Here is a 16,546-nt window from a genome sequence, read left to right as displayed (position 1 = left end):
AAATAATCCTCTTAAAAAAAGATTCAATATGTATGTAAGAGGAAATTTATATTAAAATCAATAAGATTTGCATTATATATATAATATATAATGCCTCTAACATTAAGAATAATGTGTTTATAATTTTGCTCGACAAGCTTTCCTTTTCTTACAAATCCGAAGCCTGAGAAAAATTCATGTCAATCTGCGCGACGATTTCTTCAACTTCGACCGAGCGCGCCTTGCGAACCGATCCCCGCGACGTGAATTCGCGCGTGATTTTTACGCTCGGGGGTTCCTCTCCGCTCTACGCGTCACCCTTCGCTCCGATTTGTTCGTGCACAGCGGCGGTGTGGAAGGAGAGAGAATATACGTCGATGCTAACGCAATTTTCAGGCTTTAACGAAGCGGCTCTGCGACTGAGCCACCGCCGCCGCCTTGTTTCCGTCGTTTTTGCTGCGCCGCTCCTCTCTCGGCGGCCGCCCCGGGGGCAAAAACGCGTTGCTTCGCGATAGTGTGCCACGCGCATTCGATACTTTCTATACTCGCGCGCGCGTATATACGCAGCTCATTCAGCACGCTGTGTGTGCCGCGAGAGAGCCGATAACCGCTGGAGACGCAGGAACGTGGCCGGACTCACCTTTTCTGCGCGACAAAGATTTTTGTCAATTCGAGTGTATGTATCTGCCCCCTCCTCTTTCTCTCTCTCTCTCTCTCTCTCTCTCTCTCTCTCTCTTTATTTCTATCTTTCTCACACGTTCACGGCGAGTTCTGCTCTTAATAAGATGCAGGCACCACCGGTCGGCCCTGAATAAAATTTTTACATAACTGGAAGCCCGACGCCGTGCGCGCGCGCGCATGACTTCCGAGGAGCGACACGCGACTCATGGCGCACCTGGCGAGGGGATTAATCCGAACCGCTGATCGGTGTCGCGCTAAAGCCCGTGTCACACTACGGATTGAAGATCAAGGATTGCGGATTGAAGATTGAAATTTAACCAATCGGAATAAAGCAAATCAAAACCGAAGTTCCATTGATTTGTCGAAATCTAATCTTCAAATCGCAATCCTTGATCTTCAATCCGTAGCGTGACACAGGCTTAAGTCGAAACAATAGTCGAAACAATAGCATCTGCGTGCGAGATGGCCGCGTAGGCTCGTTGGAGCGATAGGTATTCGCTGCGCGAATTCATTAGGGAATTCTTTACTAGAAAGTCTTTTCATATTTTAAAGCCTTCAGTTTTTTTCGTGGTTGCAGTACGGGCTCTTAATTTTAATCCAGAATTAATTTAAATTCCAGGTTAGTTAACAGCATTTTTTTTATTTATCAACTTTCATTATTTTATCATTATTTGTTATCAACTTTCATTAAGATCGAACTCACCTTATTATTTTCACGCAAAGTTTTCTAATAAAAACGAAAAGACCCTTTCCAGTATCTCTAATATTTCATCTCGCACGCGTCGATCCCGCGGCGTCGGAGCGGCGCGTTCTCGCACGCACGCACGCACCACTCGAAACTGCCCGTTTATTTTTACTTCGTGCGAAATCATCGATCGATCGCAAAGCGAAGCGAAGCGACGGAATGCCGCGTATTAGCTGCGCTCTCCCGAGGAGAACACGAGATTTCCACAGATCGCGAGGAATTAACGGAGTGGCCTTGGCTTGGCTGGATATCTATCTCTCTTCCCCCCCTCTCTCTCTCTCTCTCTCTCTCTCTCTCTCTGTCTATAAACACCCACCGCCTCTTCTCAATTGGGTCAATTATGCGTTTTGCCGCAGAGAGCACTATTTTCGAAAGACGCATCATTCTGGATGCGCTTGCGGCTCCCTGCTTCTCTTCTCTCCCTCCTCTCTCTCTCTCTCTCTCTCTCTCTCTCTCTCTCTCTCTCTCTCTCTCTCTCTCTCTCTCTCTCCCACCGCACGGTAGCGGTAATCGATGGGAAGTGCAGACTGCGCACACTTTCGGCTCCGTCTGCACTTCGCCGACTGGAAGGAGAGAGAGAGAGATCTCGGAAGCGGCGACCGAACCGGGAACACGTCGCCGGGAACGTTCGCGATTTATTCGTAAGGACATCCGATATTTCCTGATTTTGATTCCAACTTTTTCTTATCGAGGAATACCACGACACGTGTTGCGAAACTCGATCTCGCGTACCGCGTTCGTGCATTGCGGCTCGTAAGACCCGTCTCGAGCTGAATACTGGTGATTGATGGTTGCGGACTGAAGATTGCGATTCGACCGATCGGGACGAAACGAGGCAAGATTGAAAAACTTGATTCATTGATAAGTTTGATACTTGCTTCCGCAATTTCTTGTTGCTATCGTTACACGAAGAAAAATACCGTTCCACCGCTGAGAAAAACGACCGTCTCGTTTGAGTAACGATTATTTTCGACGAAGAGTCTCTCCCTGATGAATCCCTTTAAAATGTGCTGATGAAAAATTGTAGAAAAGCTCGAAAGAAAATTTTTCTTCTCTCTAGGATATTATAAAACTCATAATATCTCATACAGGAAAGCCAAATTGAATATCGATTTTAATTTAATACTTCTCATTGAAGCGTTAAGCTCATTAGGATTCAGAATGTTCAGTAAACTTGACGCTCAGGATGAACTCGCGATAAATTTGCGGATTTAAACTTCAGAAACTTATCAGGTACTTGAAACAAAAACATTTGACTTCATTCTCTATCTTCCTGCGTGTCATTGTTATTATTATTTCTTTATCCACAGCACCTAACAAAGACTACGTGATCGCCGTTATATCGTCCGCGAAATCACCGCGAGACTACCGGTACTCGTGTCATAGTTCGCGAATGCATGCGTGCACGCACGCATACGTGTGCGTGCATGCGTGCGTGCGTGCAGGTATTTCGCTGCGAGGGCAACGGCTGTTGGAAACTTTTTTCGAGTCTTCGCGGACTTATCGAAAGTTTCTCGCGACTGCGAGAATCGCCCGTCGCAAGTTTAACGCTGCTGCGACCGTTATCGGTGTCATCGTCTCGTTATCGTCGGTGTATGCATATGTGTGTGTGTGTGTCGGAATTATTAAAGCCTCTCGCCTCGTTCCGACGGCGAGACACGCGTACTAGCCGCTCCACAACGGCTCTCAGCTTCGCGGCACACGTGAGTCCCGGGCATTTCTAAATGGGAGAAAACTTTCTAATCCACCGCCGCGAAGAAATCGCGCGATCGCTTTCACTGTCGCGAGTTCCCCGGCACGCGCACTTAGCGCCAGCAGCGAACGCGAGCATTGAGCGGGAGGGAAAAACTCTTCTCACCGCCCGGATCATAGCCGTTTCCGGCGCCAGCCGTCGTGGCTCTCCGTTTCTCGCCGCTGCGACAAAAAGAGAAAACGCAACAGCGGTGTGCGTGCGAGCGATTATTATCGCTGACTTTTCCGCGCTCGCTGCATTTCCCGAGACCCCCCCCCTCCCCCCGCGTGAGTAATCGCCTGGCCGTGCGAGTGTATAGTTCACCGAGCACTTGTTCCTCTCAGCGCGAGCATCTCTCTCGCGACGACGCTGAGAGAGAGTCCTATGGCCGCTTTTTGCGGTCACCGTCGCGTCGCTTTCGCGCGACCGGCCCAGACGGCGGATCCGTCGATTCTCTCCTATTCGGCTGCTTATCGGGAACACGGGGAACGACTTCGGCGCGATCGCGCGCCCCACATCACGCGAAATCGTGAGACGCAGAAACAAATCTGGGGCGTGCTTTCCGCGCTCCCCCGTTATCGCTCTCACGTGGGCACGTTGCCGCGACTCGCCGTATACGCTTTGTACGTAGCTCTCTCGCGATCAAGATGAATGCACGGCGCTCGCGTAAACACGCGAGTAAAGCGCGGCTGTGCACGCGGGCGTAGTCTCTGCTGCCTGTCTCGCGTTCGGTGTGTGCGCGTGCCTGAGTGCGAACGGTGCGAGCCGGGGTCGTCGTGACGTCATTTGAATTGAAAGGAATCTGATACCGCGTGGAGGACGACGAGAGGAGAGCGCGCAGGAGAGGACGTGGAATCGGGCCGTTCTTCGCGGACTGTTCACTCGGTAATGATCTAACAGTACGGGGATGTGGCATTGAATACAATTGTCGCCGCCGCCGCCGCCCCGGTAATATCGTTTACGCGCTACGCCCGTGATCCAGCGGTTCTCCGTGACGCGGAGGACGCGTTCGTCGTTGCGTACGTGCTTGGTAATCGGTGTGCGTGTGTGTGTGTGTGGGGGGGCGAGCGGATGATGAGTGAGCGAGTTAGCGAGTAGTTGGGTGTTCGCGTAATCGCACGCGCTGAACAAGACGCGCGAGATCGCCCGGCCGCGCTCGATCGCGAGAGCGATTTGACAGAACTCTTACGTGAACGTGGAGTTTATCAGTTTGATTGCTAGAGAAATAGATTAACACGCGCTTGCTCTGTGTACACACTCGGCTGCGCCACAGGTTCGACCTGCGGCAGTTTTTCGTTCTCTCGTTGCTGCAGCTTGGAGCGCAGCCAATGGTCTGACGGGAGAACCTCTGGGAATTAATCACAGACGTCGACCATCTACTACGTTTCAAGCCGAATCGAAGGAGGAAGAGCGTCTCCAAGTCGTTCTGAAACCAAGTATACAAACACGGGGAAAAGAACCGAGAGAAAGTATATATCTAAAACGTATTTATTCTCTCAGTGAGTGCTGATGCGTAATATTTATTTAAATAAACATTCTTTTACTTGGGTGAGATAAATGTTCGCTCCTTCACGAGAGGCTACGATCTTGAGGAAATGTACATCTTCGTCGTTTGAAAACAATTTTTCTCGGCGTGGAAATACGTATATTAGTTGTTGTTGTTACTAGCATCCACGCCGAATTAATGTTTGTTACATCTTAGATATTTCCTCTTTCAGTGTGGGAGCAGACAAATTCCTCATTCATTCTCACTTATCTCAACTTTTAACGCAGTCTAATGTTCAGACGCATGTTTTCGCTCGCGGTAACATAGAGATATCACTTCTCGCCGCCGAGTTTTCGTCTGGTCATCATTCCATTAGCCGAACCGAGATTTTTTTCGCGTACGCCGACCGAGAGAAGAAACAAAAAAGAAAGAGAGAGAGAGAGAGAATCTGAACGAGCTTTCTCGAAGACGTCGCACGACGTCGCTCATTGAATGCTGAGCTTTGTTTAATCGAGTGAACGGACGCGACAACGCTCGTGATCGCGGAATTAACTGTCAATTTGTCGGATTAATTGCGCGGCTTGGTTAATTGCGGCGACGTTTAATCCAAGCCGACGGATAGACGCGAGAGCGCACGTCGGCGTCGTTCGGTCGATTAGCAGCGGTTTTATTTAATTTCCTTTTTTTTTCGCCTTTTTTTTCAACTTCCTCGGTGCAACCGATACTTTGTACATTGTCCGCCGTAGTCGTCCGTGTGCCGCTTATGTGTGCGCGCCAGCCTCTCTTCGGCAATGCATTACGATCGTGCCTAGGACGCTAATGCAATAACCGCGCAGCGGTGGTGCATATTATCGAATTACCAGCGCGAACATTATCGGGCTACTCCCCGAGCTAAAATGCCGTGGCGCCGTAATGTGCTTTCTTTTCTTTTTTTTTTTTTTTTCCCTTTTTTCTTTCTCCAATTTCCCTCGTCGTGACGTGTTGAAACGCGTGAGGTCGCGAACGCACCGTCGACCGCGTTCACGCGCTTCCGTCTTTCTCTCTTTTCTCTTTTAGGATTTCCGTTATGTGTCGGATATGACGATATGAACGCACACACGCACGCGCGCGTACAGACCTTGCCTTAAATCAGCCGAAAATTACAGCCGCAGTCGGAAAGATAAAAGCGGCGGCCCGTTGGCCGACCGGTCGGATACGCCGACGACTTTCACGTAGTGGAAACCGCAATTAATCACCGCGATTAGCACAACACTCGCACACGCGCACTCGTACGCACAGCTCACGCCGAGCTGCTGCATTATTTTGAGGTGGGATCTGGGTTTCTGTTCTGTTAAAACGGGAACTCGATATGGTTCGCTACAAGCCGCTGCCACTAGACGCGATTGTTTCTCGCTCGCTCGCTCTCTCCCTCCCTCCCTCCCTCCATCCGTTTCTCTTTCTCTTGATAATTGCGCACGAGGCGCACTATTTTTCCCGCACTTGGCTTGGCAGTTTTACTCATAGCAAGAATATTCCTCGTTAAGGATGCTAAGAGCCCCGAGTCTCGCCGGTGGAACGATGGCGCTCGGTCGCCGAGGTATACTTGTTTTGGCTTAATTCCCAGAAGTTGAGTTCTCATTGGAGCATCGGCTGCGTTCCAAACTGCGCCAGGGGGGAGAAAAAGCGCCCGAAGCATGCTGGAAACCAAGTGTGTGCAGCGACTGGCTTGCAAAACGACTCGAACGCTTCTTTTTCGGAGCGCTGATGACGCTCCACCGAGAGAACTCGACTTCGGGGAATTAAAAGGCGAAACGAGTTCTCTCATTTGACCATCGGCTGCATCTCGCGACTCGTCGAGAGAAAGAGAGTTCTTTCAGAGCGTATATTGAAGCGTACAAGTGCAAGCAGCAAGTGCGCGAGCACGTTAATTAATCCCGCCGCGGATTCTTCGTCGTCCGGTCGCGACGTCGTCACTTGCCGCGGAGAGACGCGAGTCGCGCGAATTAATCTCAATCCGTCCGCTTTCGTTCGATGCAGAGGGTTCGATTAATCATGCGGTCACGATGCCGTGCCGTGCACGACGGAAACCGGTGACAACGAGGCGTCCGACCGGCCGCGAATACTTGCCGCGAAAGATGAGCGCAGATAAGGCGTGGTCACGCTCGCTACGTGGCATTGCGCCGCCAGCGGCGTGTCACGATTCGCAATGAACTTGGCTGCACCGAACGTTAATCCTTACGTGGCCTTACGTGTTACCCTACTATCTCCTTGTCGTATCCGTCCCCTCCTCCGTGCCCCCGCCCAATCTCTCGCCCCCTCACTCCTCCGTGATATTTCACCTTTAATTAAACCTTGGCGCTCCAGCTCCGCCCCGCCGCGCCGCGCCGCTTCGAAATGCCGCTCTATCGGCCTCTCCGCCGTAGTAATACCCTCGTTTCACTCCTCAACTAATTAAGACGCTCGTTATTAGCGATATCGCGGATCGCGCGTTCTTCCGCCCGCAGCCGTCGCAGCCGCGAAATGTTTTCTTTTTCCCGGAGGGAGAGGGAGGCGTCTGTTTTTGCCTTAGAGTGTACCTTTCTAAGACGCAGGTAGGAAAGGATCGTAAAGGAGGACGAAGGAAGGAAGGACTGACGAAACAGAACGAACAAAGATTGGCTTCCCACTATTCGTATACATGTGTAGAAAAATACATAATGCTCTCTAGAGTAAATTAGATAAAATTTAATAATATTCTTGAAAGGAAGATAAATCCTTTTTTGAAGACACGATAACGAGCTTCTCTAAAATTCGCGATGAGTATGCTTTGAGATAAGTATTTTAACTAAGCTATTTTAACAAGAAAATATTTTTCTCTGAAAATAACCATTACTTAAAGGTGGGCATACTTCCATAATGTATCGAGTAAAATCGCTTTTCTCAGCAGTAGAATTATATCTGTTTTCGGTGCAAATGACGGCAAACGAGTCAGTCAATTGTCCGTCGAAACACTTCAGCTCGACAAAAATTTAACGGAGAATTGATGAACTCCGGCGTCTAGGTGATTAATGAGAGTCCGGCGAAACTCGAGATAGAGTTTCTGAAACGAAGAATCCCCCTGATTGTTTTAATTTTTAAACATCGAGCTGGAAACTTTGAGATTCGCCCATTTTGCCGTTATCACGAGGAAGTCAGGTCTATGAGTTTCCTCTGCTTCCCTCGCCTCGCCTCGTCTCGCCTCGCCTCGCCTCGCCTCGTTTCTTTGTCACGGTTGTTCGTGGTGCGTTTAATCTGCACCTTACGCACTTGACCGGCTCCAAGCCGAGTCACCCGGGTTGTGTTCCGGATGCTACGTTGTCGCCGTTGTCATCGCGTTCCGCTTCCGTCGTCTGTCGCACGTTCCTCTTCTCTTCCCCGTTTTCTCCCACCTTTTTTTTTTTCTTCTTCGTCTTTTTGCGCGGCCGTTTGACGTGACTGTGCGTTTTCACGCCGGGGTGATCTCGCACTTTCGTTTCCACCAGGGCAGGCGGGGCGGCAGCGTGAAATCAGGGACGCGAAACGTTTCTTTCACCGACGAGCGACAAATCAGGTAAATATACCGCGAGACTCGGCCGCGACGATAATAAAAATTCGAACATTCGGTCGCGACTGTTTACACACCTGCGTGCGCACAAGTCTTTTTTTTATTTTTTATTTTTTTTTTATTTTGTGTAGTGTGGATCGTTTAGGTATGGGCTATGAAGTAACAGACCACGGAGTTATCTTATCTGCCTCCACGAAATATTCGTGGAACGCGGTAGGGAACAGATGATATAAGCACCGAATTAATGCACGGCAGAGAAATGACTCGAAGGTCTCTCGAAACGCTCAATAGAAAAGCACGGCGAATGGATGGAGGTGTGTGCGTCGAAGCTTCTCGCACGGTCACGTAAGCGTATGCGAAAATCGCGTAGATTACGTGTAATGACGCACACTTACACGTGCACAGAACATTGTGTCCGTCTATCGGTTGTCGAAACGATACACCGTTCGAGACTCCATTGCAGGCGACCGCGACGCGGCGCAGACCGATGTGAACCTGGCAAGCAACTTGATCAAAAAAAAATTCGCAATACGGTTCGCTTGTCCTTCGTTTGTACTTGTTTGTTTCATTTGTAGAGAAACCGGAAGTATAAGATCTTCAAAATATGTCGGAAGGTTACTTTCGTACTTCCGATCCCTTTGAGGTACAAACGATTTTCTTTCAAATGGCGTTGGCCGTTTTGCGATATCCGAAAAATTGGCGAAAGTACCTCTTGGACATTTTTTGAAGATTCTGTACTTCCGGTTTCTTTGAGGAGGACAAACGATTTGAAGGGAAGTACAAAGAGGTACAAACGATTCTCTTTCGGATGGTGTTGGCCTTTTTCGGATATCTTATACTTACTTGCTGGCTATTTTTGCCCTTCCCCCTGTCTTTTTGTTCTTTGAGGTACAAACGAAACAGAAAGTGATGCAAACAGGTACAAACGAAGTACAATCGAACCGTATTGAAAACAACTTTTTTTTTTTATTAAGTTTGCCAGGTTCACATCGATGCGGCGCAGAACGAAGCACGTAGGATCCCTCGACGCAATAACGCTCTCGTCGATCGTCGTTACAATGTGGGAACGCCCTCGAAATTATTACAAATTACACGTCATACGCACGCACGCATGCATATACGTGTCTCTCCAGCGTGAGTCACGCATGCTTGCGCGTGACGCGGCCGAAACGGCGTATCGTCGCGTCGTGCGCGTTTTTCCTCGTTGCTCTTTCTGCCTCGCATTTTCTCTTTTTTCACCTCTCTCCAACTCGCGACTTCTGCGCTCGCATTTTTGCACTCGAAGCTCCTGCGAAAATACGCGGTTCTTCTACCGCGACGCAACTGAGATATTAATAATCGTTACTTGAAGTTCGTCCCAAGCGAGATACGGATTTGCTTCGAGAAATTTTAAATTTAGGGTTACCTATAAGTTTTCCAATTGAATTCCATGGAATGAACAAGTGAATAAATAATGAGTAATATTTGTGTGACATCAAGTTACATTTGTTCATCATCGTACATGACTAAGAGAGGTCCTCGTGATTTATCAGAGTCGGTGACTAAGTCTGAAATATTATCAGAAGCTGCTCAACATGTCGTTAAGAGAGCACTATGATTCATTAGGGAGGATATTAACCCCGAATAATGTCATGTAACTGTGAAGTTGCATACCGATATGTCGATGTTCTTAATTTAAATTATACACGCGTATACAGATAACGACCCCGTTATATATAACTCCAAAGTTAGAAGTTTTTCTTTTTAGAATAAAATCTTCGAAAAAATTACAAATTAATTGTTAATTTATATCTGCTAGAAGTGTTCACGTTTACGCGTGCGGTCTAATTTCCCTCCGGTGAAATTCCGCTCGGAAGGCAGAGCGCGACAGCCGTCACTCGAAATCGAGCGTGACTTTATTTTATCGTAATAAATTCTTTCGCTCTGAATCCGTCCGGTTGTAAATTTTTTCACTAGAAGAATAAATCCAATATTGGATATTTGGCGCGATATCAGTGATCAGAGACAAATTTGCTCGAAGCGCCTGAAACATTCTCGTCCGTACTGGAGTCGTAATAAACTCGGATTAAAAATCCACCCCACAGTTTGAGCGAACCGCTTAAATTCGCTCGTACATGATTCTGAATGGCTGTATCTCCATTGCCGCTTCGAGCGAGATTTCAGTCCAAGAAATTCAGAGAGCGGTACAAACGAGAGCGCTTGAATATTTTACGCCGGCCGCCGCAAGACGAGGATAAGTTCTGTAAGGACGCGGGGGATTTTTCTGACGATGTCATTGTGGCGTTCCCTCGCGACTTCCTTCGCGCGTCGGACGGACGTTCTCTAATTTCGACGGGCTGAAATAGCCCCGGAGAGCCGCTATCGATCAGACCAGGTCCTGCGCGCTCATGCAATTCTATTTGCTGCACGCGAATTCCCGAAAAGGGAAGTTTCCGTTTGGCACGTAAGCAGTGAGATATCGCACAGCTCCGGTAGGTATATACTCTTTTTTTCTCCTTCGGTGCCATTGTGTATATCGTTACTATTACTACTACTAGAGGAAAACTGGGTTAATGTCGCGGTATTATACGGCGTATTTCGCGAAGGAACGACCCCGCTGCTCTCAGTCGTCGTCGTCGTCGTCGTTTCGCCCAGTAATATTCGAACGACACGCGAACGGCCCTCGGATTACGTTGTGATCGCGATTTCCTCCCGTCGACTATGCGATAAAGAACGATCGAACTTCTAAATTGTGTCGGAAATATCGGGCGTATTTTTATAAACATGTCTTCGCAGAGAGGGAGACCTTGCGGTGCCTCACTTGCATGTAATAACAATGTCCTCATTATCATTATCATTAACCGTTTGATCATTTGGAAAACAGTCAAAATTTGCATCAACTATTAATGGAATTTTAACGAGTTAGGGACGAAGCTTGAAATCCCTACTTAGAAAGCATAGATGGTAGGGGGAGAGTCTGTACCTGCAAGGGCACAACTGGTTTCGTCGGTTTATTGTGAAACTACAAGTAGACAAAGTTAGACAAGGAAAGTTTCCTAAACGGATCACACGGCGTTAGCGAGAAATAATATTGCTGATTTTATTTTTCAGTAACTACGAGTATTTTTTGGTACAAATTTTTGTCCAAAGTTAGAAAAATACTATTTCCTCCCCTGTTTTATAAAAAGAAAGAAAAAAATTTATAAACATTTGGAATTAGGGAATATATTTTGAATAGAAAGTAGAGATTTTATATAATAAGAAAAAATTGTGAACATTGAGAGAAAACTGATATTCTGTCTACAAACGACTCACGTATTACGCGAGGGGTTAAAAAGAGATATTTGTTTCTCCATATTTTTTCTTTTTTTTTCTCTTTCAAGGATACAACGTCCTAGAAGCGACTCGGGATAATGACGGATATAAATTTTCCGCGGGATGTGATTATTCAGCGCGATTATCCGGTTTCGCTAAGTGCACCGGAAAGCCCGAGGGGGGACATGGGGGATAAATTGAAAGAACGAGCGGGAATCGTCGGGGATATCTCTCTTTTGCGCGAATTTTTCGACGTTTTAATCTCGCCTTTCAAAGGATCGTTCGTCTCTCCGTCACCCACGCCGTCCGTTCCCCTCTTCCTTTTTTTCTCTCTCTCCCTCGCCGTTCGTTCACTCGTTTGTCAGAAACTGACTGTTGAAAATCGCGCTGCTGCAGCAGGACGACTGTCGTCGGCTGTGTGTGTGCGTGTATCTGTCTGTCTGTCTGTGTGTGTGTGTGTGTGTGTGTGTGTGTGTGTGTGTGTGTGTGTGTGTGTGTGTGTGTATGCGCGCCTAGGCGAAAGGGTTGGCCAGCGAAAAAGCGTGGGTTTCCATCCCACGAGCGTCGCGACGCGTCGGCGTTTGTGACGCGTACGATAAGGCTCGCCCTTTCCAATCCCGCGACTGGAAAGAGAGAGAGAGAGAGAGAGAGAGAGAGAGAGAGAGACAGAGAGAGACATATCTCTGTTGCTGAACGCGTGAAACACACGGCAGACGTTGCCGCGTCCTTTGATCATTGAGCGTTATTTTTACCTGCTTATTTCCCCTTCGCATTTCACTGCGGTGTCTCGTGCGACCGACCGATCGATTCCTCCCTGTCTCTCCTCGTCCTCTTATCTCGTCACTCAGCCTCTTCGGAATCCGTCTGCCGTCTCTATTTCACCGCATATCGATCGCGGTTCGTCGCGCCGCGCGAATACATTTCCTCCTTCGTCTTCTTCCGCGTAGAGGGGAGGGAAAAAGAGAAAAACTCGCCGCGTGCGAGTCAGGTAGGCGCAGCTCGGCTGCATTGCGAGTACACATACACGAACACCTTTATCTTCCCGTTGTTATCAGTCGACGGCGACGACGACGACGACGACAGGGCGGCAGGGTTTGTGCATGCCGGTCGAAGCACGTTTCGCAGAAGTCGTTATTGCCGCTACCCTCCGGCGATTCTACCCTCTCATCGAACCCTTCCACGCCGCCCTCGTGTCGTATCGTGACACGGTGATTGTTTCTCGCTCGCGCATCGTCCACGATGGAACATGACAGTCTCGATTCACTCCTTGAAGAGATTTCGCAGACTGCGCTTCGGACTCGTGATAATGCGCGTCGATTGGAAAGATGCGATTTTTCTTTTGAAGGCAACATGGGATGCTCTTGTTCCGTCTCGCACAGCTCTTCTTGCTATAATTAGACCGGCGTGACTCAGATGCCTGCTCTGAAACTTCTTTCGCAAGGCTCGTCGTTATGTCGCTTCAACGAGGAAAATTCTTGTCTCAGTTGGGTCTTGGAAGAAAACTCGCGCACTTTTCGATTTTATGATCGATTCGGTAATCGTCGGTAACCTTCAGAAAATACATAGTTTTTTTTTTCTCGACACAGAAGAGTATCACTCCATTAGTAAGAAAAGCGATTACTCGGTTTAGTCTCTTTTTGTCAAGCAATGGTTATCTCCAGCGAGGATACTTTTAAAATATTCTCGTCGCAAATTTTTGGAAAGTCCATTTTCATGTTCAAAAGAAAAATATATATTTTTTTTTTCACGAATATTATAAAAGTTTTACTTCATATTGGGAGCAGAGTTTCTGTTTTAATTTAATATTCTTTATCAACATGCTAAATTCACTAGGATACAGGATTAAATTTTATGTGCGCTTATGTGATAAACTTGTAATAAATATTATTTTTTAAATATACATATAAACTCACATGAAATACCTGAAACGAACATTATCTTGAAAAGGCATGTATTTTTTCGCATGCTTTTCATGCAGAAATTGCGAATATATGCGTGCGTGATGTATCGGGGAGAAAACAAGTCATCGATATGTATCTTAAAACAACCTTCGATTGGCAACACAATCGGCGGTAAAAATAGACTACCCGGTCTCGAGAGACGAAGAATTGTTCGATCGCAGAAACGCGGCAGGAAGAGTCGACGAACAGATTCCGCATCATCGGTATCGTCTTTGCGGAAGTTGACTCGGAGGAAGGGTCTCGTTGAGAGAGAGGGGCTCGAGAGGAGGAGGGCGGACAGAGGATAGGGTAGAGGCGAATTCACCGTTTCCGAGCGAGCGGTGTAAGCCTGTTGGCTCTCATTTCGCCCTTTAAAGTTTAAAGGCCCCATGAAAGGCGGCCCGCTGTCGTCATCGGCACCAGCACCAACAACTTCAACACCACTACCACCAGCATCACCGAGCACCGGCTCTCTCTCTCTCTCTCTCTTCCTCTGGATCTTCTTTCTTGTCCTACCCCCCGAGATCCTTTTGAAAGCTTGAGGCGTAGGCTTCTCAGCCGTGGACTTGTGTGTCAAAAGGGCCGATTGTAAACGAGAGGGGTCTCGAGATCCCGGCACACGCCTACGCACGCACGTACGACGACGAAGACGACACCGCGTCTCCGTCTCTCGCTCCGCTTCTGCGCTTGTATCCCGACGCGACATCGTCCTAATGAAAGAATTTATGTCCCGTCAGACGAATGTTCGAGGACCGGCGAAACGTTCGCCGGAGTTTCATGCGGTGAGACAAAGTTTCACCTTCCGTGTTACGTCCTCCTACGTTCCCGATAGAACTTCTTCCTCTCCTCTTCTTCCCCCAACCAGCACGTTATGCTCTCCTCCTCTCCTCTCGAACTAGGTGCTGCCCGTGTACGTGTCGCGCGTGGAAAAGTTCCAGCGGGATAAAAGCGCGTAACGAATGTGCCTGAAAGTTCGTCCCATCACGTAGCATCGCGGCGTTCACCACATATCGTCGTCCCGGCTAAGAGCGACGATGACGTACACTCGCAGGCGAGAAGGTTGTTTGTAATTTTTTACTGTGAATTTCGCAGGGTATTCGTCTAATGCAGAGTTCTCCCATTGGGCGAAACTGATGCATTCTGAAGTGCGCAAAATATTACAGACGACCTTTCTGTGCAGAAAAAAATGTATGCTGCACTCAAGTGAATGTTACCCGCTTCTTTTTATTAAGTTATTTGCCAGTTCACATCGGTGGTTTCTTCCTATACAGAGTCCTGTAATATTTTTGAGAAGAAAATGATTTCTTTTTTTTTTCATACGCGGTAATATGCATTTCCCAAAATTTCCCAAAATTTCTGATGAGAGCACATCTTTTTAGATCGTTAAGAAATGACTCTTCGCTTTGAAGTAAATACTAACTTATTATAATTAAGTAGAGGTATAACATTTTGAAGTAGATATTAAATTATTATAGCTCGGTAAAATTATATTATAAATTTTGAAGTAAACATCACCTACAAGGGAGAAGGAGCAAAGTGAGCAATCGCTGTTTTTAGCAGCACAAAATAACATTTTTCTTCCGCGTGTGTCGTAACACCGGGACCCACATCGACGACGGATTTCTCGGCGGATTAAAAGCGCGCGCCCATTCCTTGCCCCGTCATCGCCGATGGCAGATGTGTAACTATGTATTCGACGCGAGTATCGCGTTATCTGCTGACATTACAGAAGGTCTTGTAAAAATAGCGCGGTTATACAGCCGGCGCGACTATAAACTAGACCGTCGCGTCGACCATGCGATGACAACTATAGTACGTCACATATACACACACACACACACACATGCACACGATTCGCGTGGCGTGAAGGCACGAGATGATAAGTCGGCACGACCGCGGAATATCGGCTCGTCGATTTGTCGTGCGCGGAGGTACGCGTCACCGCACGACCGGTAATCGCCGGGTATTACCTCATCAGTCCAGTAAAGAACGTAAAAGGCCGGCCGCTTTCAGCGATGACGACACCGCCGGCCGCGCGGCGAGTTCGCACGCCGAAAAGCAGCAGCGTTCTCGCAGCGGCCGCGATCGCCGCCGCCGAGGATTATTTTATCGACGTGCAGATTATGCAATCGCGCGCGCCGTTGTGTCCTGTTACCTGTAGCGAGTCGCGGAAGCCACCGCGAAAGAAAGGAGGGAAGGAAGCCAGCCCTGTGCGCGCGCGCTCTCGTAGTGGAGCTCATTGTACGATTATCAAAGCTGAGTACATTGCAGTCTCTCTCCGTTCTGTCGTGAAAACGTTGGCGAAACGCAGCGATCGCTCACCGGGTTCACCGACGGCTTCACGTACTTCGCGGATCGCGAACCTCGGATAATTGCGAGACGGAGGATGTGATAACCGCGATGAATCTCGCGTTGCGATACCCGGAAGAGCGTGATCGTGGTTTTCTCCTGGTTTTATCATCGCGGTCACGCGGTGAGCAGCGGCCGCATCGTGGACGATGATAAAGGTGAAATTGAGGAGCTGCGCGTGAGATTAGCCGAAACACGATGAATCCGGGACTTGTATAATTCACATTCAGAATCGTTAGCATTTTCACGGCTGTCTTGTTGTATATGTACGTTTCAAAGTATATCTCGAATCGAGTCGGAATCTTCTTCGCCGTGAACAATTTTCACAATTTATGGTTTTGTTCGCGACTCGAAATTTTCGCACCACCAATTTTGCGCCGTCGTGTTTAACGTATGCACTGTACAATTTTTGTTTCCGCCAGGGATATCGAATTACCGTGGAATTACGTGTGATTACTCGTGGAACGACCGATATAAAACGCCCGGCGCGGCGCGGTGGATATCCGAGGCGCGTTGCGCCGCGCGGATTTATCGTTGCGTATCTGCAGCGGAGCGGATCGTGTACCTGTTTGAAATTGCTAATAAGAATTACTTTTTTCTCCTCTCTCTCTCTCTCTCTCTCTCTCTCTTTCTCTCTCTCTCTCTCTCTCTCTCTCTCTCTCTCTCTCTCTCTTGCTCGCTCTCTCTCTCTCTCTCTCTCTTCTCTCTCTCTCTTGCTCGCTCTCTCTCTCCCTCTTGCTCGCTCTCTCTCTCCCTCTGCAGATCACGCGAAGTCGAACGTTATTTTTCCATACTACGC

At 48.1% G+C, this 16,546-nt stretch overlaps 1 protein-coding gene across 7 annotated transcripts in view; it reads left to right on the top strand.

Moving 5' to 3' along the window:
* cora (erythrocyte membrane protein band 4.1 like coracle) overlaps positions 1-16,546 on the top strand; it is a 36,867-nt gene that overhangs the window by 4,178 nt on the left and 16,143 nt on the right. Inside the window, exon 1 of one of the 7 annotated variants that reach the window (XM_025307171.1) lies at positions 378-655. The exons of 3 other annotated variants lie outside the window; for them this stretch is intronic. The gene's annotated coding sequence lies outside the window, so the exon portion shown is untranslated. 3 more of the 7 variants (XM_025307079.1, XM_019842179.2, XM_025307106.1) reach the window with 3 other exon arrangements.

The sequence above is a fragment of the Harpegnathos saltator genome, unplaced genomic scaffold (assembly GCF_003227715.2).
Source record: "Harpegnathos saltator strain DR-91 unplaced genomic scaffold, Hsal_v8.6 scaffold1, whole genome shotgun sequence".
Taxonomy (NCBI): domain Eukaryota; kingdom Metazoa; phylum Arthropoda; class Insecta; order Hymenoptera; family Formicidae; genus Harpegnathos; species Harpegnathos saltator.
This window is presented reverse-complemented; position numbering and strand designations above follow the sequence as displayed.